General features: G+C 40.5%; 1 protein-coding gene across 1 annotated transcript in view; it reads left to right on the forward strand.

Moving 5' to 3' along the window:
* The first annotated feature begins 3006 nt into the window (after positions 1–3006).
* cdk17 (cyclin-dependent kinase 17) overlaps positions 3007–26284 on the forward strand; it is a 47055-nt gene continuing 23777 nt past the window's right edge. The window contains exon 1 of the mRNA XM_038738916.1: positions 3007–3323. The gene's annotated coding sequence lies outside the window, so the exon portion shown is untranslated. The remainder of the gene's footprint in view (positions 3324–26284) is intronic.

The following is a 26284-nucleotide window of genomic DNA, read 5'->3' on the forward strand; positions in this document are numbered from 1 at the left end:
GCCTTTCGCCCAATGTCAGCTGGGATTGGCTCCAGCCCCCAGCGACCCTGTACGCAGGATAAGCGGTTGACGATGGATGGATGGATGGATGGATGGACAGTGAGCATGGTAAGGTAACATGTTTCTAACGTGTACCTGAAAAACAATGTCCAGTCTTTTCCCAAAGTTTGCAGTTTTAAGGCGTTTATTTCCTGCGTCCACTTACAATGAAAACTACGTAATATAAAGTAGAATAAACAACATAATCGGAGCACAATAATCCGAGTCCATCTTTTCCAGAGGAGATCAGCAATATATTGGACCTGTTTCCATCTTCTCCTTGCATACAGATCACTTCTTTCAAAAAGTCCTGGTGGTAGAATTGGTTTCCCTTTCAGTAGAAGCAAGTGGTTAGGAGTCAATGCCTCTAGGTCGTTTGGATCTTCAGATAATTTAGTGATGGGCCGGTCGTTCAGCATTGCTTTGACCTCGCAGAGGACTGTATGAAATCCTTCGTCATCCAAACTTTGTTGACAAAGCACTGAACTCAAAACCCTTCTGGATCATCCGTATTATGCGCTCCCAAACGCCACCATGATGTGATCCAGCAGGTGGGTTAAAACTCCATTTAATTTCTTTTTGCGACAAGTATCTTTCAATGTGATCCTGGTTTAACAATGCTAAGGCTTCGCTCAACTCTTTTTTGGCCTGTTCTGTATCTCCTTGGACAGCTTTTTCCTTTTTTGCAATATGCAAAATGCTGGGATGAGTTTGGTTGCAGTGTCTGCAAGTAATGCGCCTGTCGTAGTTCTTGCTTAAAAGCCCAGTGCATTAAACAACCAAAGCAAAAAGTAAAAGTTTAACTTGTCCACATGTGTCTTTTTCCTCAGTTGTGGACATTGCTCCAATGCATGGTCATGTGTACAATACAGACATGAATTCTGTCCTGAATGTCACCAAAGACTGGCAATTCTGACCCGTTTCTCAATGAATTGAGTGGCAGTGGGGGTACTGGGTTTATTGCAGGTTTCAGTGAGGAGTTGGGGACATTCAGTAGTAGGCTCTTCCCTGTAGTCCACTGAGTGAAATGGAAAGATTGATATGAGTTACTGTCCTTGAGAAGTGCATGTATGACTGTGTTATTTGAATATTTGAAATACTGTGTAATGGGGGAGGGGCAGAGACAGTCATTAATATAGAGGCAATACAGGAAGGGACTCATCAGCCTTGGGGAGCTCCGGTGTTGGTGATAATGGCAGGTGACACAGCGGTGCCCACTCTGACAGTAATGCATTAATAGGATTTAAATAAATAGGCCTGCTGATATAGACAGATAGGCCTATACCAACAATGCAAGACCTTCATGTAGCTATACCACTGCAGTTGAAGCACCATAATTTATGTTAAAGGGCTAGTTCACCCAAATCACAAAGTAATGACTTCTGCATCACTTAATAGCCTACATCTGATGTGATTTTATTTCAAAAGTATTGTATTACCAACAAACTACATTGCTCTACAGGGAAGACATTTTAACAGCTTCAAAACTGTCAGCATGTAGACACAGTGTGTGTCATACAAAGCAATAAACAAGTATCCAGTAATGAAGTTTGCTGGTGAGGTGAATGACTACTGAGGCAGTCTTCAGAGGCCGACAGCATCCATGACAACACATTGTCCCCCTGGACCTCTGTGACCACTCCAGAATTAGAAAAGAACAATGTAGTTTGCAGGTTTGTTGGTAATTGCACCATTTTAAAATAAAATCACATCAGATCAAGTGATGCAGAAGTCAGCACCCCATCTTTTTGCTCACTCTGTAATAGTAGAATAGGTATCTAGTACTTATATAAATAATAACTACAAAATGTGTGCTTTGTAAGATCCAAAATTGTTACCTCCTTATTCCATAACTTCACATCTTGTTCCCCAGTAACTAGGGCTACATGTATTATACTGTCGAGGTACACTCGTTATCAGACTCCAACCTGTATTACCAATGTTCAGGATTTAATTAATTACGGTCACTGCAGCTTTTATCCAACAGGTGGCGCTACACGACCAAACATTTAACTCAATACTGGTTGTGTTTAAAGTGCCTGTCCAATTTATATCTCATTTTAGTGTTTCTTCATATCACACAAATTATGACTATTGATGTTATTTATTCATGCCTTTAAAATTAATCAAAGCAGAAATGAAAATATCCCCAACTTTGTGATGACGCAACCATTTTTTCAACATGAAATTAAGAAAAAAATTATTTTATTGTTAATCTTTTCATACACATATCTATGGTTAATCTTATAATATTATTGTAAAAAAAAAAATCATCTACTAATTCCAAGGAATTAATCATTTTAAAAGAAATTTTGTGTAACATGACAGAAAATGTTTAACCTTTTTGGTAATACCCTGAATATTACTTTTTTTTTTAACAAGATGAAAACTGCTTATTGTGTTTCAATTGTTTTATTGCCTTAATTAACTGTCTATGTTCAATATTTAATTGAAGTGACTGGCACAGGGTATAAACTGCATTTTGAAACATTACTACAGTGTTGCAATGTTTGACCGCTGAAAATCCACAGTGTTGCAACACATAAAAACAGCGGAAAGGAAAGCTATTCATATAAGGATAGACTACCATTGTTTCGTTTATCTGCATTTCCTTAAGTTCTCTCAGCTTCGTCAAGCTGACAGTTTGCTAACAATAGAGCAGAACCAAGTTGAGTTTCATATTAAAATGGATATACTGTTAAATGTCATATGATAAAAAATGTGAAAACATAACCTTGAGAATGTATGTATGCATGTATGTATATAAGTATTTATCTAGGCTATCTAGACATTATAGAATTAAATTAGTTATTTTGCCACTTTTATTTTGTATACGGTGACCGGACACTGTGAAACAAGTATTATCGCTTTTACTTTGAAAGTTGTGAAAGAAGACGACACATGGTCGTTGAGAGTACTTTTATTTTGAAACCTTACAGGAAGTCCCATTGTTGACCACTGTGTGGCACTTGATGCACAACTAGTTTGCACCCCTCCCGTCTCCTGTGTCGACAGCAGACAGATCCTCCTCCAGCCTCTTTAAACTGCTTTCACCGCCACACAAACGACATTTTGGGGGTTCGGTCTCTAGCCCTCCGTCCTCGCACCCCTCATATCTCTCTGTGTGTTTCGGAGGGTATTTCTCCTCTGTCGGAGCGTTTGGAATCGAAACGAGCAGACTGAGCTGCTAACGTTTCTTCAGTGGGCGGATAAAGCGGAGGAGGGCATCCGGGCCCGGCTGCTCCGGAGAGTCGGTTTGAAACGACGGAATTCACCATTTTCAGGTAAATTTGACAAATGTCACTTGTGGAAAAGACACAGTCTGTCCGACAATAGACTCTGTGACGTTACATTTCGTCCGGCCGCTTAGGACGAAGTCTGAACAGTGCAGTGTGGGAATGACAGCACAGAGGAAACGGCAGCTGAAGAATAATTCAACCAGACAGACTCTAGCTATATTTCATATTTTACAGCTACCTTCCGTGTAACCATTTGCAATTATGGCTGTTATGTTGACGCCTCCCACATATTTGACACATGCAATCTCTTATTTCGTTATTTCAGATGCAAATATTTTGTTTTGTTTACATAGAGTAGGCTTTGTGTTGGCAGTCAGGCTTCCCTCCCAGCGACAGGAACCCTAATGCAAATTTTAGAAGGATATTAATACAGAAGAATAAAAGCAAAATGCAGGAATATAACTGAAATGCCACCTTAAAATATCACACTGTTGATTGAAGTTAAGAGAACAACAATCCTGCTCTACTGGTCTGATTTCTGGTCAAGCAGTTAACACCATGTAATGCAGGAATGTCATTGATAGATCTCCAAATGGCATAAACCTACTGTAAAATAAATATCTTAACACTATACTATATTTTATTAACAATAAAGTTTGTGTGTCTGTAGCCTACAACCACAGATTCATGCTCATACTCACACCAGTCTGTACATTTACATGTATTTTGGAAACGCAGTGAGATTTTTCTTTCACTTTAAAGCAGCAAAGGTGCATTACTCACAGTGAAAGATTACCTCAAGCGTCTGCATATAGAAAAGAGCTGTGTTTTCACTTGACCTTTCTTATTGTGACTCCATATAAATAAATAAACATTGGCTTTGTGGTTGATGGGAGTGCTTGTAGTTTTAGCTCGTGCCACATTGAAGTCATAGAGCTGCAGGCATTTCTGCTGGCTTGAGAGCATCCCTTCGCTTGTTGTTATGCCCTCCTTTGGAAGTTGGATTTGTGTTCATGAATTTAAAATGACTGTTGATTTTCCCTCCAAGTTTTTGTCAGTTCCATTAAGATGCTGTTGTGACTTGGGGGTGGGACACAACAGTGCACATCCTGCTTGTAAATTACCTGTAGGGGATGGATGGTTGGTGTTCGCAGTGCAGTTGTCAGTCATGATATATCAACAGCATCATATCATCACTGTATCTAGCAGATGGTAACCAGTTATATTGAGCACATATCATCCATTTCTGTGGTGAAGTGTCTGTAGTGCATTTAGGCTCTTTACCACTTCCTGTTTGACCTGAATTTACTTCCACCATCCTTCATCTGGAACAACAGCCAGCTCATTTGTGTGTGTGTGTGTGTGTGTGTGTGTGTGTGTGTGTGTGTGAGGGTGTGTGTATTGACCCACATTCAGATCTAGGCTGTTGGCTGTGAGAGTGATACACCCCCACAGGACAAAGTAATTATCCTGAACCCCCCTCCCCACTCCATGCCTGCGGGCCATATAGCAGGGCTTGTATTGATCTGTCTATGCATTATGTTGCGTATAGTAGGAACATGACAGCGTGTACTGCGCATATGTGTGCACACACTCAAGTGCACACGCTGGCGCTCTTTCTCCTGGGACCAACAGATGAGAAAACGCACGTTGAAGTGAGTTGTCTCCTGGCAGAGGAAAGTTCTGAGATGTGGTTTCAGTTTGAGAAGTTAAAGTGCCATGTGATGGAACTGCAGTGTCAGTGATTGGTTGGAAACTTCCCGTTGGAGAAGAAGAGTGTGAGCAGAAGTCAGAGTGAAAGCTCTGTGTGAAACAAGACAAACACGTCTTGCAAGCGTGATCACACATATATATACTATTAGTCATGAAGAGAACCTCTCAGCCTGTAACGATAGTTGTGTAATGCCTTCCAAAGTCTTATAAAGTAACCCCTGATGATGTCATTAGGGGTTATCTCGACTTGGGCTCGGAGACTACACATTTATAGCAGAAAGCTGTCGGCCTCTGCTGCTTTGATTTTGACCGTTCAGTTTTTAAATTGTCTCTTGTGAGTGCCTCAAATTTATGAAGAGTCAAACTGTATTATAAGATAGTAGTATGAACAAAGAAAATCCACATCTGTGGTGTGATATCCCACCATGCTTTTGCAGCAGACCTGACTGACGATCAGCCTCCAAAACACTGTTGCTATTGACAACCAGGCCAGCAGCTTGATATCTCTCTCTTTCTCTCCCGTTTATGTAACTCCAACTTGTGCAATGTTTTATTGATCGGAGAGGTGTGTACATGCCTGTGTGTGTGTGTGTGTGTGTGTGCGTGTGTGTATATTTCTACACGTGCACATCTCTTTGTTTTTCTTTTTGCATGCTTTTCTGTGTGGGCGCACTTTTGTCTCTTTCAGTGTATTTATATAATTCAGTATGTTTCCGTTTTACTTTGTGTGCGTGTCTGTATGAACATGTATGTTTCTTCGTGTGTGGGTTAACGTGTGCATTTGTGTGTATTTAGAATGTGTTTCAGTGAATGCACCACTATAAGTGTTTCCTGTGTAGATGCACATGCATGTTTCTCAGCGTGTGTGTGTGTTTGTGATCAGGTATTTTGGTGTGTGTTTGTATATTTCCATTGACATTTTTCCTCTGTGTGTGTGTGTGTGTGTGTGTGCCCCTGTGCTTACACAAACATTTTAGGTCCTTTCTTAGCCCAATAAGCTCTTTCTCCCTTTTCTCTTCTTTGGTACCTGAGTAAGTACACAATATGTAAAAAGCAGTAGAATGTGAGTCTTGCTAACAGCCCCAGGGGCTGATGGGAAATGTCTTCCTGTAACTGCACTGCCACAGGGTGGGCATCATGTAGGTGAAGTAGCAATTATTGGTTTTTTTTAGGTGTCTGGCTAATTCCAGGGCTTCAGAATGATGCACTTAGTGTGGGCTGGAGTAAGAACACACACTTATAGACATTTGAGAACACACACACACACACACACACACACACACACAGATTTATGAGGAAAGTTATTTGAGCCATGTAAGGAATGTGCAGTGGTGTGAGTTCATTGTCTCTGTCTCTCTCTCACACACACACACCTTTTTTTCTAGCTTAAAAAGTAAAAAATATAGGTCTCGCTCAAGCGGGAAGCTTCCGGTCCGAGAAGTGAAGCGAATGCGGAAGTCCCGCATTCTATCGAACGGCCAGCAGGGGGCGACTCCTCTGGGTGCAAAAAGAAGTCTGGTTTTTCACCTCTAGAAATAATGGTAAAATGACCCTGCTTCTCACCTGATTTATTACCTCAGTAAACACTTAATCATAATGAGTTTACAGTCTCAATCGCTAGTTTCATATCTTCTTCAATACAGCATGATGTTCATTTAGTAAATTATGGTCCCATTTAGACGAAAATAGACCATAAAGCAGAGTATGATTCAGGGCAGGATTATCTGTGATTGACAAGTCTTTACCATGCCGACCTGTCAATCTGGCTAGAGTCGTACCCACTGTAAATTTAACCAGCGCCGTTGAAAAAGCTTATTAGGAGTTGGCTGTTTATTTTCTTCGGTGAATACGTTTTGTTTTAAGCCTGTTGTTCGCTAGACAAAATTATCATCTCGGTTAAAATGATGCAATAAATTACAGATGCACCTAGCTAAGCAAGCTAGCTAGCTCCACACGGAGCCGTTGGCTCCACAGTCTCTTCCAAATATGGTCATGTCCGGTGCAGCTGGTTGCAAAAAATCAGACAAACTCGAGGCTTCAAAACGGCAGTCCACAAACGTGATGTTGTGCGTGTGTGTATGTGCGTGTCTTTGTTCTCTCTCACTCACACACACATTGCAAACAGACACACACACTCTATTATACTGCTCTGATACTTAGTTTTGTCTCTTTAGGCGCGGTGCACAGACACACACGCTATCATTATTCTTGTCTGTTTTGGCAGCACGTCCTCTCCAATTGCACCCCAGGATAAACCATCCCATTATGCTTAGACGTGTGTCTGTGTGTGTGGAAGGTTGAGATTGGTGAGATTGGCTGATAATCTGGAGATTAAAGAGGTCATATTATGCTCATTTTCAGGTTCAAAATCTTATTTAGGGGTTGTACCAGAACAGGTTTACTTGGTGTCATTTTCAAAAACACCATATTTTTGTCATAGCTCCTCTTTTCATCTTGTGTGTTGAAGGCTTTGTTTTAGCTATGGAGTGATGCATCTTGCCTCTACATGATCTTTGTTGGGAGTTACACATGCGCGCGCATCCATCCATCCATCGTCAACCGCTTATCCTGCGTACAGGGTCGCGGGGGGCTGGAGCCAATCCCAGCTGACATCGGGCGAAAGGCGGGGTACATCCTGGATAGGTCGCCAATCCATCGCAGGGCCACACATAGACAAACAACCAGTCACACTCACACCTAAGTAGGGATGCAACGATTACAGATTTTGTTGGTATGATTGTCAGAGAAATAATCACGGTTTCATGATTACTACGATTATTATGCATTAATTAATTTCATAACACTAGTAATGACTTAAGTTGATTTTTAATATTTATTTACTTCAACAACTATGTAAGTATTATTAATATAAGAGGAATATTAACTTTTATCCGCCAGGGGAAATTGTTATAAAGGAGGGGAATAAACTGTACTGTTACTGTCATCAACTCTCATCCATACACATGTTTTAGTGAAAATGAGAGAAAGAAATTGAGTGCAGTGTTAACTGAAATGCAGTTAATTTGTAGCCTATTGTCCTGAAAGTCTATAAGCTCCTGAGGTATGTTAGTGTTTTACACCTGGCAACATTTTCTTAACACAGACAGGAGAAGACAACAACAACGTTAAATGTTCAGTGGCTGAAGGTCTTGAGAGGACTAAGTTCTGTCGCAACATGTATGTGACAATAAAGTTATCTTCTATTATACTAGCCAATCAGAAGCCGGTAAACAGCTTCAGTTCAGCTGTACAGGTTCCCCTTACCAGCTTAGCAACATGGGCTGGAGTTTCAGAGTGGTGAGTTATTAATCTGTAAGAAAAGTATCTTTCATCCATAAGGTTTTAACTGAGTTATGTCTCTACATCACAGTAACCACTTTATATGCACAAAAAAAGCTCAATAAAGGAGAAGGAAAAAGCCACAAAGCATATTATGACCTCTTTAACCAATGGCATTGTTAGAGCGCTAGCAGGCAGGGATTATAAAAACACACACTCACACACTGTCTATCATTATTCCATTATGTTTTGCATCTTGCCCCTTCCAATTGCCCTCAAGATGTTTGTGTGTGTGTGTGTGTGTGTTTGATGACTGAGATTGGCTCATAATCTGGAGATTAACCAATGGCTTTGTTAGAGCAGCAGCACAAAGGGATTACACACCCACACATAAGCAGAGGTCACACATTAAAATAAACAGACCTCATTCATGAAGTCACTTTCCTTCGAGTTGTGAGCACTCACTGTAAACTCAACTGGTGTCATTTGACAGGAAGGATGCTGAAATATTCATCACGCACACAACTGAACTCGGATGAGGGAGATATTAGAATCCTGTTATATTCTGTTTTTAACATGGGCTAAATAGCCTCAGGAGATGTGACGCGTGAATGTTATTAAGTTACTTTTTCACTTTGTTATGCTAATGATACTATGTTGCAAAACAGTTTTTCAATGCTGTGTTGCTTACAATTAACTTTAAACCTTAACGTTGCCAAGCAAATTCATTCCTGCAGTTGAACTGTGTCTTTTTTTGTAGCTATATTGTTACCTTCAGGGCATGTCTATCAAGTAAATTTACATACCATGGCAAACGTATCCCACACACACGCACACACACTTGTGTGGAGCAGAATTGTCTTCCGTAAAATGTTAACAACTAACAGCTGTGCTGCAGTATGACTAAAGTTCCACAAAAATCATCATGACAAAAATGTTACCGGCATCCAACCTACCACTCTCGTTATTTAGTTTGCTTCAAATGAGGCTTACCCTTCACACAGTTTCTCTTGACTGTCCCTCAATAGTACTGTACAACATTACAACATCGCTCAACCTGCTAGCAAAATTTGCTGCGCAATATGCTTACACCAAGGGAGCTAACCCACAAAATAAACAGCAAAACATGCCAAAACATACAGTTTCCAAGTTTGAAAAAAAAGAAAATTAACACGACATTCAAAAGGGGTAATATGTGTATCAATAACAGCTACATAATGACAGATTGCTGATAAGTCACATGTAATGAGTGTGATTTGTGACTGACACCTGGTAATATTACAGTTGACACCTATGCGCTTTCGAGTCTTCAGCTAGTGTTTGCTTCACAGGCTGACAGGACAAGGTAGTTCATAGCCAAAAATGCAGAAAGTTTAAGTGGGAGATTCCAACTACTTTTTGCTATCCGCCATATGTCTGTCAAGTAGTAGATGTGACAACTGGTAACTGAAAATGATGTGACGCAGCTGTAAAGTAAACAACTTTAACAGCTTGCTAAGTGATATGGCTCTGATTTATTTTAGATTGTAAATTGTTTTAAGCTAGGAAATTCAAAACTGGTTTCATAATACAAGAGTATAATATTAGATTGTATGTGCACTCAAACACAGGCACACAAATAAGTGGCACAGTGTTAGTGCCAAGTACAGTCAGCTGTAGTTGACATTCTGCTGTTCAGTACATCCCGTCCTACACAACTCTCACCATCTGCCTGCTCCTCTAAAACTATTTTTTTTGTATCATCTCACCATCTCACATAATCACAACAATGAAATGATTCAGCCCCAGTTGACTTGATTTATTTCACTCAGTTCACATTCATTTTGTTTTTAGAGGATATTGTTTGGCTCTTATTGGATTTGTGAGCTCTGAGACAGACTGTGTAACCTTGTTCTGATTGCCCCCTCTTACCCTGCTGCCTCCTCTTACTTTAAATTCTAGTCTTTGTGTAAAAGTGAGTTTCCTTTTTAATCTCAAGTAGGAATCTCTAATTATCCCTCTTTCTTCCTGGCGGGTTAATGATTGCCTCACAGTCTGTAATCAGTGCCAACAAAGTGCATCAAAAGTTCACAGGAAACAGTCACGAAAGTTGGACAGCTCATGAAGCCCAAAGAGTAGTATACAATAGTCAGACTGTGTCGCTTCTTAATTTACCTATTACTGATGAATTCTGTCAGAAATGTTGCTGTAGTGGACGGAGATTCCTAATACTACTCTAGGTTTTATGTTTCTCATGCACCTCACCATATTAGCGCCAGTAAGCATCTCATTCATCATTATCTGAAAGGTCGGATCAATTCGAGGTCAGTATAGCTGGGTACGTTTGCACACACACACACACACTAATAATCTGTTCTAATCAGATTAAAGCAACACGCCTACATGGGCAGCAATAGCAGCCGTGACCGAACAGACTAAGAAACTACAGATTCTTCAACTTTATCAACAGAAAACCAAACTATGAAGAGGTTAGAATGCAATTAAATTTTTTACATTGAAAAGTTCTCTTTAGGTTTTCATATGAAGCTTCAAATGTCTGTTGTGATATTTTATGACCTCATCACCCGCTATCATGCTACTCTTTCCTCAAAATTGGCCGTGTTATTTATTCATTGTCGCTATTTTAGCTAGATAACCAAGTGAGTGGATGTTATCAAACCTAACGTTAGCCGAGCTGAGAAAATTCAATTCAAACAACCTTCTTTATCCCCGTAGGGCAGTTTAGTTTCAGTTTACCAGTCGTATAAAAACAAAAACAGAACAACCACAATCAATCAAACATTCATTCAGACACCCTTTTAGTGAAAACATATTACCACCGGAGCAAAGCAGCGAGTACACTTTTTAAATTTTTTTTATTGACTATTTGACTTTACAACGTTCTGGAGTGATCGTAAATGTTTAGATCACAAGTCGGAAACAGTCCTACGCAGCCATCACTGAAAACTAATTCAACAAATAGTAAAATACTAATAATCTCATCATAGCCTATTCTTTATTTGCAACTGTGCAGAAATACCGGCTTTAAATGGAATGAATAGACATGCAAAAAAAAAAAGAAGCTGTGCAGCATTTGGATGTCAGCATAGCGAATGGAGATTTGAACTATTCGGTATAGCCCTACTAGACTGATTGAAAGGAGATCTCTGGGAAGCACACCACAGCCTCAAGCAAATTGTGTCAAAGATAGAAACTAGATAAAACCAGTAAACATCGTCTCTCAGGAATGTTGCAGAGTTGCAGTGAGGCAAGAAATAGAAAATCTGTTCCATCATGTTTCTGAATTATCAGGCTGCAAGAAAAGAGAAAAAGGTCCTTGGTGTACAAAATATTCTGAAGTGAGGACATGCATACATTTTTAAAATAGTGAATCAAATATGAGACAAATCATTTCACCGAGTTTTGAGCAAAGTCAATAAGCAGGGTCCACAATTGTTTCACACGCAGTGAGATACTGATATCTGTGGCATCCACAGAGCAGGATAGAGAACCTTGAATCCACATGTGAATTTGACGGACTTGCTCTTGGCTGGTATCACCATAGAGGATTTCAAGAGACATTTAGGGGAAATACACTTATTCAATTGTCTGTACAGTAAATATGGAGCTAATACAAGCAGCTGGTTAGCTTAGCTTTGTGCCAGACTATTTCTTGGCCAGGAACAGTAACTTCCTAGAGGCTTAATGTCACCATTAGGTAGCCAGGCAACAGGCGGAGAGTCCAGGAAGTCGCTGGACCTCAAGAAATAGTCTAGCACAATACCATATAACCTAAGATATAACCTGTGTTTGTAGACAGATTTCTGTTTCCCTGTGTTTCTTGTCTTTGTGCTAAGATAATTGGCTGCTGTATCTGCCGTTACATTTAGTGGACAGATACGAGAGCAAGAGCCCATTAATTCCTTTGTTTTTCTTAGATATAGAACCTCCACACTGTAATTGTATTGTAATCTTGTTTACTCTTTAATCAATTAGTTTCTGATTTATATATAAATGTAACTCAAAGTAAGGTATCAAAGTGTTTTGGTATCTTTGTGAAAAACATGACAAACCCAGTACCCAGCTGTAGGCATTAAAAATATAATGTGTGATGGAGAAACATACAATCCATGTTGGAAATGATCATTTATTCTTTCTGTTTTCATGAAATGTATTTAAGCTTTGTGCATCACAGTAATCACAAACATCTGATGTAATGAATTTACGGGAAATGCTGCATCTTTGTCTCAGGCCTGGACGTCCCACCTGGCTTGGCACAAACACAGGAAAGAGCCCGGGCCACTGTCGGATAGTTTGAGCAATACACACACACACACACACACCACACACACACACACACACACACACACACACACACACACACACACACACACACACACACACATTTTCACAAAAATAGGGCACCTCGGAGAGTGAACACCTGTTCCCAAAGGCCTCAGGGTGAATGGAGATGGATTTGGACTGTTTTCAGGGGAGCGGTTGGGTATGAGGATGCATGATGGAAAGCTATGAAACAGACAGAAGAGGAGGAGGAGAGATGATAATAGAGAGAGGGAGGTTAAAGTCCTGTTGTTCCGTTGTGTTAGATGACCTGCCATCCTTAGAAATCTCTCTGTGGTTGAGTATTGCTTTTGTGTTATGTGTGGGCAACTGTAGCTGGGTTTTCTTTTAACTCAGTACATTTTAAAGCTAAAGTTGGCAGCTTTTCATGTATATGACCCCAACTGGCAGCAGAGGTGACTGATTTGGAATGAGTTTTTTGGAGCTTTTTAAATGAAAAGCATTGGAACCTTAATTTTCCTTTCAGTACAAAATAATTTGCATAACACAGCTTGTGTATGTGTGTGTGTGTGTGTGTGTGTGTGTGTGTGTGTGCGCGCGCGCCATCTTAAGCTCGCAGTTTCCCATCTCTCTCCACTGGAATGTGCCATCTCCAGCTGTGTGTTTGGATTCACCAACCAAACATCCACACAGGAAAACACATCCTTGTACGTTGTGTTCATCTTTGTGTGTGTGTGTGTGTGTGTGTGTGCTGGACAGACCGGAAACTTCTTGTTAACCCTTGTTAGTCTGTTGTGTATCTAATTTGACTGACGAGTGTTATGTAACAGACAGACCAGAGGAGAAGGAGTTGTGACTGGAGGAGCAGAAAGAGGGTTAACAGGTGGTTACCATTTTCATTAATACTTTAATAATAATACGTTTAAGAATGACTGCGTATTTACTGTTAGATGGTAGAGAGAACCATACAGTCCAGTTGCACACAGCACAAGTAAATTTTAAAGCTGTTGTTGGAAATTTTGTACGGCAGCGAAGGGCAACAAACTTGGACTTTGCACACAGTTTGTCACTAGTTTACTGTCAGAAGCTAAAATTAGGTAACCAGTACCACATGAACATCATTCATGTACAATAAAACTGCCTCTTATATGTAGCGGACAGCGTTACAACTGCTCTCACTCCACAAACAACACAGTGACTGTATATACAATAAATGCCAGAGTGAACAGCAGCACAGACGCGACCAAACACAAGGTTGTTGCAGAATCTGCCTGTGTTTTGTATTTGAAAGGGACCTTGGAAAACCAAAGCCAATTGATTGAGAGCAAAATCATCTTCAGTACTTAAACTTAGCTAATACAATTAAACTTTCTCTTTCCACCATGTAATTGATGGCAAACTTTAAACCTAAATTGATAGATTTTCTTGCCACATGGGGCAGCACAACAAGATAAACAACAATCTACAACCACATTGCAAACAACATTGTTTTGGCTCATAAAACCAAAACAGTGAGCTGAAACATGCTAACTTCCTCAGTAGAGCTCAGGATTAGGTGATATTTCACTGTGGGTTTCTTACTATGATGAACTACCTTCTTAGTAATGTAATTCCTTTGTTGACAAAAAAACCACTGATTATTGCAGCTTAAATTTTTTGGGGGGAATCTCTGTTCTGGAAAGCATGATCCATTTGAAGCTTCTCTAGTTTCTGCTTTTCACCCTGCCTGTACAGCACTCTGCAATAGGCGGCCCGCCAGGAATAATCAGTGTTGGGCAAGCTACTTGGAAAATGTAGTGAGCTAAGCTACTAGCTACTCTATATCAAATGAAGCTTCACTACACAGAAGCTTCCCCCCAGTGGAATGTAGCAAGCTAAGCCACTACTTAATATTTTATAATTAGGTCATATATATGTGTGTGTGTATATATACATATATGTATGTATATATCCATCCATCTATCGTCAACCGCTTATCCTGCATACAGGGTCGCGGGGGGCTGGAGCCAATCCCAGCTGACATCGGCGAAAGGTGGGGTACACCCTGGACAGGTTGCCAGGCCATCGCAGGGCCACACACACAGTACCTGCCTAATTTATGTTGAACCAACTTCATTCCACAGTAGCAAAAGAAGAAAGACTAAAATCCTGCTCCAGACAGTGTGTGTGCAAGAGAGAGAGCTAAATACACACAGAACTCTCCTACTTAGTGCCATATCATTACAGCTACATGTATTTCCTCATGCAACAAATGGAGAACCATTGTTGTTTGTATAAAGTAACTTAATTATCACATTGTCATGTGTATACGTGTATATGTGTATGTCATGTAATACTGTTTCTTATTGTAATAATTGTTCCTTTGAAAGATTCTACTGCTTGTCAAAAAGCAAGACATATTTTTAATGTAACAAAGGCCTATATCGTGTTTTTGTTGAGAGAGAGAGAGAGAAAAATACGTCTCGTCTCATCTCATGGAAACAAGTTTCTGCCACTACATATCAAAGTTTCCTTCTCACTAGAGGAAGAGTTCTCCAGGCAAGCTATTTGATCCAGAAAACAGCGATGCTACCACCAAGCTACTGAGAAATGTAGTTAAACTAGTAACGGCGCTACTGCCCAACACCGGGAATAATATCTGGCCCGTGGTTTGATCGTGGCAAAAAAATTATAATTATAGCGGCTGGTGCTGAAACAGATCACAGTCATGACAGCAAAAGTTACTCACATAATCACTTCCTCAAGTGATTGTGCCTAGAAAAGAAAAGCGTGAGAATGTTATGTTGTGTTTAGCTGAGAGCTTTTATTTTGAAAAGTTATGAAGGAAATTCAAAAGAGTCTCTGGCTCACTTGACACACCTCTGAAAAAGCCAAACCTGAGATCGGATTCCCCTGAATGAGAAAAGCAGGAATTTCCTCTGCCTGGAGATACTGGGGATGTGGACCAATCGCCGGGACACACACACACTCCTGCACATGCTTAATTATGAAGAGTTTTACATGTTCACAATCATTTTGTTGAAAAAGGAGAAAACAAATACTAGCAGCAAGCGGGGATTGAACATATAACCCTCGGGAGTCCTGTGCACTACTTACTGAGCTAATCACACACATTTAAGGGTTGATTATAAATGGTCAGTTGACGATGTTCTGGCCCGCCATCTAATGACTTGAAAAAAATTGGTGCGATGCCAGTCTTATTTGCCGACCCCTGCTCTACATTATGTGTTTCTTTACTCCCAGTCAGCACACACCGACAAACATGAATACACACATTAGCGCACAAAATAGTGCCAGCCTGGATTGCAGTGAAGCGGTCTACCTGCTGCCGAGAGCTCCACCTCCTTCTAAGTGTGTGTGTGTGTGTGTGTGTGGATTGATTACAATGCTGGTGCAAGATGGATGAAATGTATTGCCGTTGGCGTGACCTCAAGCTAACCCCCTCGCACAAACACACTCATACACAAACACTATATATATACACTGTGTATTTGTTTCTTTCGAACCTCACTCTGTTCTTGCTGCAAACAGATGAAACTGGCGTGCAATCAACCCTTGTGTGTGTGTGTGTGTGTGTGTGTGTGTGTGTCAGCTGAGTACCCTGTATGTTTTGTGGCTTGTGGGCTTTGTGTTTGTGTTTGTCATGTGACAGGGCAATGATGCGCCACATGTTGTGTTTGTTTATGTGTGTACATTCAGCTGGGAGACATTGCAGCCTTCATACCTAAAAATAAAGTCTTCCCTCCAGCTCGCCCTTCCTCCCCTCACTCTTTATCTTCATTCTTTCCGTCTCTCCCGTTGCGATCTGTGTTCTTCTCGTTCCTCTTCTTCTTGATGTTTTCTTCTCCGTTTATGCAGTAAGCTTTTATAGACGTCTGTCCTTGGTAGATTATTTGCTTCATAGTACTCCTTGAAAACAACTTAACACACTTTTGATGCGTTGAGTGATAAACATGTTGGAGCCACCAGTGTAAACCAAACTGAGATATTATTTGTCAGAGCCAGATTTGACAATTTTATGTTAAAAAAAGTGTGTATTCATTGCTCTTGTGAAAACAGGAAATAGTTTCTACTACTTTTTTTGTTTGATTGTTTGTTTCTATATTATCCATCTGGGTCTGGGTTAGAGTGGCAGCAAGCTGACCACGGGTGCTCCTTGACCTCTACTCCAGCCCTTCATGGGGGGATCCCAAGGCATCCCCATGCCAGATGGGATATATAATCCCTTCTCCTGTACTGGGTCTACCCTGGGGCCTCCTCACAGTTGGACATGCTCGGAAAACTCCCGCAGGGAGGCTTCTTGGTTGCATCCTAATCAGATTCCCAAACCAACTGAGATTCTGTCAATGTGAAGGAGCAACAGTTTTACTTTATGCGCCGTCTGGATGTCCAGACTCGTCATGCTGTTCCACCTCACAAAGAAACTCCTTTTGCTCACTTGTATCTGTGATCTCATTCGTTCAGCATTCTTTATATCCAAGCCTATAGGTGAGGGTTGGAACGTAGATCAAATGCTATCTTGGCTTCAGGCTCAGGTTCCTCCTTTTACCTGCATTACTGCTGATATCACACCTATCTGCCTATCATTCTCATGACTTTAAGTTATCCCTTCACTTTACATTTAGCGCCATCATCAGGTCAAAGTCATTGGTCCAATACTTTGGTTTGTGACCAAATACCTACCAAACTAAAGAAATTCCTGTCAGCCTCACCTGCAATTTTTGTTTACTGCTAATTAGCATATGCTAGCATGTGAAATGAAGATGATAAACATGGGATACATTATACAGTACCTGCTAAACATCAGCATGTGAGATTCTTCACAGATGCTCTTTTTGATAATGTTTCAGGAACTAACTACCAGAAGAATTAATCTCAGATCTAAAGTCCCTTTTGCACATTCCTCTTTGTGTTTCTGTTGCATCTGAAGTACCTTAAAGATTATGATACGACCCGTGGTGGATAAAGAAGCATCACCCTGTTGGTGCTTGTATTTGCTGCTGCGCTACTCTAATGATTATTGATGTAAATTAGTTGCATGGCAGACCATTTAGTTTTGCAGCTGCTACAGTTGACGTTATTTTTTCCTCACTCTCACAGATGATGCTAGTAGATGTTTACAATCACTCAACAAGATGAAGTGTCAGGATGGAGCATCAAAGTCAGCAACATAAACGGACATGTGGAGGATTCTGGGGTCTGTTGACCACCTGGATCACTTCAGTCTCACTTTAAATCTCTCCTATTAAAGCTCATGAAAGGGTTCTCCCTTGTTCCTCTTCTCTTCCTACCTCTCTTCATCACCTGAAGGCATTTATTTTATTAATGGGTAGACCTGTCACGATTATCATACAATATATGGACATGGCACTTTATCACAGCCTCTAAGTAAAAAAACTATGCTGAGACATGTTTTGCTGTCATTTCTTGTCACACTGCTTCTTTCCTCTTTTTGTCTGCTTCACCGTGGGAACAAAAAGTAACTGTACAACTGTACAAAGGGATGAATGACTCTCTATCTCTGTGCAAAATGTTAAATATCAGTGCAGTTTTTGTTAATACTGCCTGAAAGACATTGTACTTTCAACCTCTAAATATTCTTAAGAATTAAAAGTCCATTGCTCTTTGAAAGAGTGTACTTGCCTTATTATGCTATTATATTACCATTACCAGTTGCATAAAATTGTAAAATGACAATAATGTTGTTTATCACAATTATATGTGTGATATTATCTCCTCTGGCAAAAGTAGTTATCATGACAGGCAAAGCCATCTGTAATTTCCTGTTAAAATGAATATTAACATTGTGGTCTTTTGTGCTCCTACAGACACAAACAGGGTTATTTCATCTCACCCCTCTGGGCCAGTCATGCTGAAGCTCCTTTTTAGTTTCTCTCAAGCAAAACAAAGGGTCTTTCAGAGGAAAGCGCCCACTGCACCCGGGCAGCAGCACTGATGCTCTGTTTGTGTGTGTTCTCATAGCTGCACAAACACATGCTTGTGACTACTGTATTCTGTAAGAATTCAGTCGAAAATGGGTGCTTGAAGGCGGAGAACAGTGCTAATAGTTTTGAGGCCAAAGATATTTTGGGTTGATGCTCTTCTTGATTCTCAGGTTTAAACTTTTTATTGGCAAAAGGCCTCTAAAAGAAAGAATCTAGACACTTATAGGACATGCAGGAAATATTAATTCACTAGATAATTGCACTCTCCCATTGCGTTAATAGCTGGAAAGCCATGGCAAGTACAGAGCTAAAATGCAGGAAATCAGCAAAAAGTACACTCATTGTGAAATTGACCAGAAATGGTTTTTTTAAGCAGGCTTCACAGTAGTCCAAGATATCAGATGCAGCGATTCATCCACCCTGTAAGTTTTAGGGAGGTGACACCCTCTGGTGCTCCTGGTCTTTGTAGTGTTCATCATGTAGGACAGACAGTGGTGCTTTGATTGTAATGTATCCCGGCAATAGGAGGGAAACTCCCTGTTGTCTGTGTGTGTGTGTAATCTCTATATGATTGTAGTGATGTAAGTGGGCCTGAGGCTGTGCAAACATTATATTCACCTGTGATCTCTAAAACCAGACATTTGTAAATGAGGGGGGGGAAAAATCAAAAGTGAGCACCTGTGTGATTTCGAATTACGCCTTCTAGCTTTTTTGGCTGAGCTGTAGTTTTTCTTTTAATCTCCTTTGATTAGTATGTTTGTATATGGTGTGCATGTGGGCAGCGAGCAGGATGTGAATGTGTGAGAGATCATGAGAGACATTTACAGATAAATAACAAAGGTTGTGAAAGATAATAGGGAAGATGCGGAGGATATTTGGCGTTGAGCCGAGCTGATTTTTTTGCCTTCTTGATGGATTACGGTGTTATTCTCTATCTTTCTTACTGTCAACATATGAAGACCCAAACCAGCAGTGCATTAGTTCATCTGTCAACACTTTATGACTTTGCTGCTTTGTCTGTAGCCCACAGACCAAGCTAATTCCTTTCTATAAAAGAAAAATAACAAGTTTTATTATTTAAAAGTCAACATAGTAACACTCACAGTTCAGTCAGGTATATCTTTGAATAGACGCAGTTGGATAAGCATCACAACATTTCAGTTTTAATAACCAATAGGTGTTGGCATTGTTCACATTCACTCCTGATTACATGGTGCGTTCAAGTCATGTTGAATGAAGCGGAAGCAGAAGAGTGACATGGCATTTATATTGTTTGTGTGTTGATGAAAGCCCTAAATTTGTGACTCTCTGAGTTCTTTGAAAAGTTTTTACTTATCCTACTTGTACTAACTTCAAGGAGGTTAATGTTAGGTCTTGTCTTGCTCCAAACTATCATTATTATATTGAGTGTTATTTGCTTACAAGTCAACAGCTCATATGCAGTATATTACATACAATATTCATTGCAGCTTTCAAGTGCAGAAGCAGTAAGTTTAAATTATTAACACACCTAGCTCTGCAGTATAAGCAAGTCTTACAAGTATTAAGTTTCAATTACTTTGTCGGTACACAGAGTGGGTGTGTGTGTGTGAGGGTGTGTGGTTGGACAGGACCAGCAGCAAAATTATAATAACTGTGCACAAATATATTTTGCACACAATCTGCTATCATCTTGTCAGCAGCAGGAAACATTAGGGCCAGGGCTAAAAATGAAATCCATCTGATCAGACTCAAATCTTACAGGGCAGTATGACTCATTAAACATTAAGGACTGAACCACAAATAAAACTTTTTGATCAATAGATCTCTTAGACATGTGAGCTCATTTTCCCTTCAGGCCCTGTTCTGTCCCGGCTCCCTCCTGTCTGCTTTCTAAAAGGAGAGTGATGATTCTACTGTACCTATTTTAAAGTGGTTGTGATTCTCATATGAGTGAGGCTATTTAGAGCAGCGGTTATAACAGGATTATCTGTTGTTTTCATTTAGAGAAGACAGTGGCACTGGTGACTGTTCAGCCTTCCCTTCAACTCTCCCTCTGTTCTTTGTTTGGCTTGTTTTCGCTGTCAGCTGTAGAAACCTTTTATAGAACTGACAGAAGTATTAAAGAGAAAGTTATTTGGATAAGATGGTGTGAGTTGCTTTCGATAGTGGTATCAGTGTTTGTGCATCAGCTACGTGTATGTGACAATAAAGTATACTTTACCTTAATGGTATGTTTTGTATCAAAAAAACACACATGCTCTGTTGACTTTCTCCACCAGCAGTGTGTTTTTATAAAGTTGCGAAAAGACACAGAACTCGTCTTTTGGATTTTCTTTCCACAAAACGATTCTGTTTTAACGACTGAACATGGTAACCTACTGAATGACATCTGTGCTGGTGTGTTCGCTAGAGGTGCTCCGATCAGGATGTTTTTGGGCCGATCAACGATTGCTGAAAGCAGTATCGGCTGATACCGATCACTGGATCTATTTGGAGCCTTTTATTTATCATGTAGCATTATACAGTATACTGTATATTTATTTAATTGGTCCTAAAAACAATGTATTAAGTGTTAAAGTTAACAGATGATAAAGTATCATGAAATTCCACTCTGTGTTAGAGACTTAAACCATAGCAGCCTTTGCCTGGTTACTGTGAACATCTTATAGCTTTACTGTGGAATAAACTACAAACACTGAACAAACAGCATCTTTATAAATTAAATTATAAATATAAAGGCTGTAGCCAAAATATTTAGGAGATAAAGGAGCACAGGCATCATGAGTCGATGAAAAACTCTGAAGTAGCTGCTTTTTGTTCTGGAAAGCTCAGGCAGGTTCTGTGGGCTTTAGGAGAGAGAGAAGGGCTACAGAGGAGAGTCAAAACTGCCTTCAGTGAGATTTGAAAATAAGGAAAATTTAAATAAATAAAAATAGGCTACAATCTAAATTCCATATTATAAAGTCAATTGTTACTATAACATAGGCTACTATATTAATTCTAATTTCATATGGTTTGCCATTAGTAGGCTATAGGCCCTATATCATTTCAGTGGATTGTTTTCATTTTTTATCCTTGTGCAGGAAGCACAGTCTACATATCTTACATGCTGCCACCGACTTTACCAGAGGGAGAGAGTAGCAAACACTTTAAATACGGCCAGAAGGTTTTTATTTGATTTCATAAAGGTTAAAAATACGGGAGATTTACAGTGAAACATTTAACAGATGGATACCGGGTGAGAACAGAAAAATACGGGAGAATCTCGGGGGAAACGGGAGGGTTGACATGAGAGGAGTAGAGAGAGGAGTGGGGTAATGTGAGGCTACATCCACACTGCTACGTTTTTAAAACAGTTTTATAACGAAAACCATCTTCTCCGTCCACAGCAGCGTTTCAGCTGCATATCAGAGTTGATCTCTGTCTGTATTTGGACTGAAAACACACATCTAGTGGCCGTTCAGGTAGCTACACTGGGAATGCGCGTGCCAGTGTAAACATGAAGCAGACGATTTAGCGAAAGAAGAAATTAATACAGACCAAGAACCACACCAGACTTGTTTCTTATTTTTTTTTTTTTTGACCGACAACGAAGTGGAACTGTTATTGAAAGTAACACAGGAGTACGAGAGACGGCGGCGGAAAACAGACTGGGAGTTGTCGCAAAGTAAATCCAGCGACATTCACAGTAGGCTAACTGTTAAGTGTTATTTACACAGTACTTATATTTTAATAAAAATACCAAAACTAAAACTTTGTAAGTAGCGTGTTTTTGCTTTGCATGACTAATAAGACTGACTCACAAAGCCAAATGTGAGTGTGTTATCGTTTTATAAAGTCCTCTGTTTTGTCCATCGGGTCAGCAGCGTTTTCAAACAAACATCTTCTGATTCACCGTTTTAATCTGGACGGGAGGCGGAAATGTAGCAAAAGGTCTCCGTTTTTGATTATGATCAGTGACCGATCTATCGGAGCACCCTTAGTGTTCGCCATTGATTGCTGCTTTACCTTTTCTATGCTTGCTTGTAAAATATCCACCTTATCCTCATCTTGTAACGTAATAGGCTACCAGATAACACCTCTCTCTGGGGTTTCCCAGCAAAATACTTTGCAAGTAAAGTCTATATGTGGGAAACACTGCCTTTAATTTGGTAACAGTAAGGGCATTCCCATCTGCCTCACCCCTAAATTGTTTTGTACATAATTAGCATATGCTGGCATCCTAAACAAATAGGGTAAATATTGTACAGTACCTACCATCTGCATATTAGCATTGTCACAGACTGTCAAGCACCCTTTTGGCCAGAATGTTTCAGGAACTAACAACCAGAGGAACTAATCTCAGGAACTAAAAAAATCCCTTTTGCACATTCCTATTTGCGTTTCCACTGCATCTAAAGAACCGTGGAGATGAAAATACGTCCCATGGTGGATAAATAAACATTTGGTCAGTACTCAGTAAGTATTTAGGTTAGAAACCCAGCCCTTCACAAAACAACTAGGCTCATTTAGATTATGGCGCTTACTTGACAATTAGTTGTCATTTGACAACTAATTGACATTGACATACTTTTAATAAGGAATTACAACGGGAACATGCACTTCTTGACCTGTATTTGGGGAACTTAAAAAAGTTAGTGCTTTTAATTCTTAAATCTGCCATAAAACACACAAAAACTAACTACTGAAACCAATCCTCTTGTTGAGATGAACCACCACCCTCTCTCTCTCTCTCTCTCTCTCTCTCTCTCTCTCTCTCTCTCTCTGTCTCTGTCTCTGTCTCTCTCTCTCTCTGAGCAGTGCTGTACATGCCTGCAGTCACTCTGGTGATTTCATGGCTCATAACCAAACACAAAGACTCCATTATGGCTCCGTTCGCCCAAATAAATTCACTTTCACTCTCTCTTATTCCTTCTTTTCCTCTGCCTCTGAACATTCACACTTCCACCCACATCTCTAAGATTTAATAAATGAAAAAAGCCACATTTTCCGTTTCATTACCTCATTCTGATATTCGATTTGGGTGAGAAGAGAGAAGTAGTAGAAAGGGAGGGAATAAGAAAGGAAAGAAGGAATGGAGAGGGGAAGGTGTTTGTGTGTGTGTGTGTGTGTGTGTGTGTGTGTGTGTGTATGTAATTATTAGCCTATTAATTAGGCCTTGTCGCCTGTTGGATCTCCCCCCTCTCCTGCCCTTTGAAGTCTCCTCCTTTGGACTACCCACAATGCACTTGGGAGGCATCCATGAGGGGGCAGAGGAGTGATGGGGTGGGGGGCTGTCAGGAATGTGGGTCAAAGTGTGTGTGTGTGTGTGTGTGTAAGAGAATTTCTGGAGATGCTGATGATTAAAAAAGAGAGAAAGCAAATTGGGGGGAGTTGTCTCAGTTCTCCCTCTGTGTCTCTCTATCGTTGGCAGATTGCTTGTGCTGCTTTTCATGTTGGATCCCCCACACGCACAAATCATTCATATGTGCCAGATGCTGTACTCTCAATACACACACACACAGATACATACACACACTCTCACACACTCTCACACACGTCACACGAGTCTCTTTGTTTTGGTTTGCTGCAGAGATAAAACCCGGCTCTGTTACACTCCTCTACAAGGGAGACAAAGAGTGCTTATCTCACATACAGTGAGTGTGTGTGGATGAGGGAGAGAATGTGTGTGTGTGTGTGTGTGAGAGAGAGAGAGTGTTTCACCAATGCAGTCATTTTAGTGTTTTGCATTTTTTTATGAGAAGGATTTTTTTGCCTCTTAAGCTGGAATTTTTTCCCTATTTCTGGACTGTCTGTTTCCTCTGTGTGTGTGAGTGTGAGTATGTGTATGGCATCATCAGATCTGCATGCAGATTGGGCCACCATCCTGACACACTTCCCCTTCAAATGTGGGCTAATCACACACAGGTTACTGGATGGTGCTACAAGCTTTGCACATTGTAAATCAGCTGGAAAATGTATACAACACATTAATAATTTAAGGGAATGGACATGCGATGGCTTGGCGACCTGTCCAGGATGTACCCCGCCTTTCGCCCGATGTCAATTGGGATTGGCTCCAGCCCCCCGCGACCCTGTACGCAGGATAAGCGGTTGACAATGGATGGACATAAAGGAAATTCCTTTCACTAAATGGGAATTTAGTTATGATTTCTACATTTATTTTACATTTATTCATTTAGCTGATGCTTTTATCCATAGTGACTTACATTTGCTATACATGTCAGAGGTCGCACGCCTCTGGAGCAACTAGGGGGTAAGTGTCTTGCTCAGGGACACATTGGTGGACGTGTCACAGTGGGGAATTGAACCCAGGTCTCTCACACCAAAGGCATGTGTCTTAGCCACTGCTCCAACCTCACCCTAATTTTGTTGAGGCTGTCAGAGATGTGAAAGCCCACTGGTCAATTCTGAGGCCATAGTTCAGTGTTTTAGTGCTTGTGTCAGTTGGTCATCTTTGCTAATTGTTTTCTGTTTTACTGTTTCTATTGTTATTCCCGCTACATTTCCAGCAATAGAAAGAATTTTCAGCTCGAGTACAAGTACTTGACTTACTATTACTGGCGTAACATGATGGCATATACTGTGCAAAGATCAAAATCTGTTTCATTCTATGTGTTCTTTGTCTCCAACTACATCACCCACAATGCAACTATGCCACCTCATTAGCAGATGGAATTTTCTCATTTGTTAGAGAATTGTCAGTGTTCGACTTTTAGGACTTCTCATGTTGCCATAAATGTTGAGCATGGCAGCTCATTGTTGGGCTTGGAAACAGCTGAGTTAGTTAGGGTTTGAAATTGACATTAATTGCTGTTGCATCAATTTCCAGAGTAGTTAGTTAAAATAAAATAATCATATACTAATATAAATAGAAATCTTTTAATAAAATTAATAAATTCCTCCTCTGGTAGCTTGTTGGGCTTTAATTAGACCCAGCCAGCTGAGAGGAAATTGAGGTCACACACACAGTCCTACAAGCATTTGAATTTTTTCTGTAAATGCGCATGTGTTTACACAACATACAGAATCCGATGAGCAGGTTGTGTGTTGTTGCGAGATTGCAGCCGCGCGCCTCGACACTGATTGATGAAGTGATTCTCGCCACGCAGTGTCGTGAATGACAAATTGCTGAAGGGGTGCGTGCGTGTGTGTGTGTGTGTGTGTGTGTGTGCGCTCAGACAGGCAGATGGTGTCTCATGAGTATGAGGGGAGCTAACGACCTTGAGAGAGACTGAAAGAGAGAAAAAGAGTGATGGCGGTGGCAGGGGTCAGTTCGTTTTGCGCCGAGGGTCGGGCGGGATGGGCGGGGCATTTCTGCTGCTTCCTCCTTTTTGCTGCTTCCTCGCTGCATTTCCTCCACTCACCCAGTGTGCCCATTCCACTCACACTCACACACACACACACACACACAGGGGAGTTAACACAGGAACACAATGAGCAGAGACTGGCTTGAGGCAGATTGAGCAAGGTGTTTCCTGTGACCTGGGCAACTGCTACGTCAACACAAACACACTCGCATGTTTTTGCAGATGTGTTTGTATGTGTGTGTGCTAACTGCTTTGACTCTCTCCTCCTTCAGTTAGACTTCATTGATTTCTCCCTGTGTGCATGTGTGTGAGTAAGTGGAAACAGCTGTATTCAAGTCTGTGATATTCATCCTTTATTCATGCTTTGTCCATGCTTTATTCATGTGCTATTCAAGCATTTGCAGAGCGAATGAATATTGGATTAAAAGCAGCTTTATGTTATTCATGAGCTGAGATATTTTGGATTGTACGGAGGCTTTTGGAATCCCCAACGCTG

The sequence above is a fragment of the Micropterus salmoides genome, unplaced genomic scaffold (assembly GCF_014851395.1).
Source record: "Micropterus salmoides isolate LMB-PRFRI ecotype aquatic unplaced genomic scaffold, ASM1485139v1 Ms_hic_scaffold_23, whole genome shotgun sequence".
Taxonomy (NCBI): domain Eukaryota; kingdom Metazoa; phylum Chordata; class Actinopteri; order Centrarchiformes; family Centrarchidae; genus Micropterus; species Micropterus salmoides.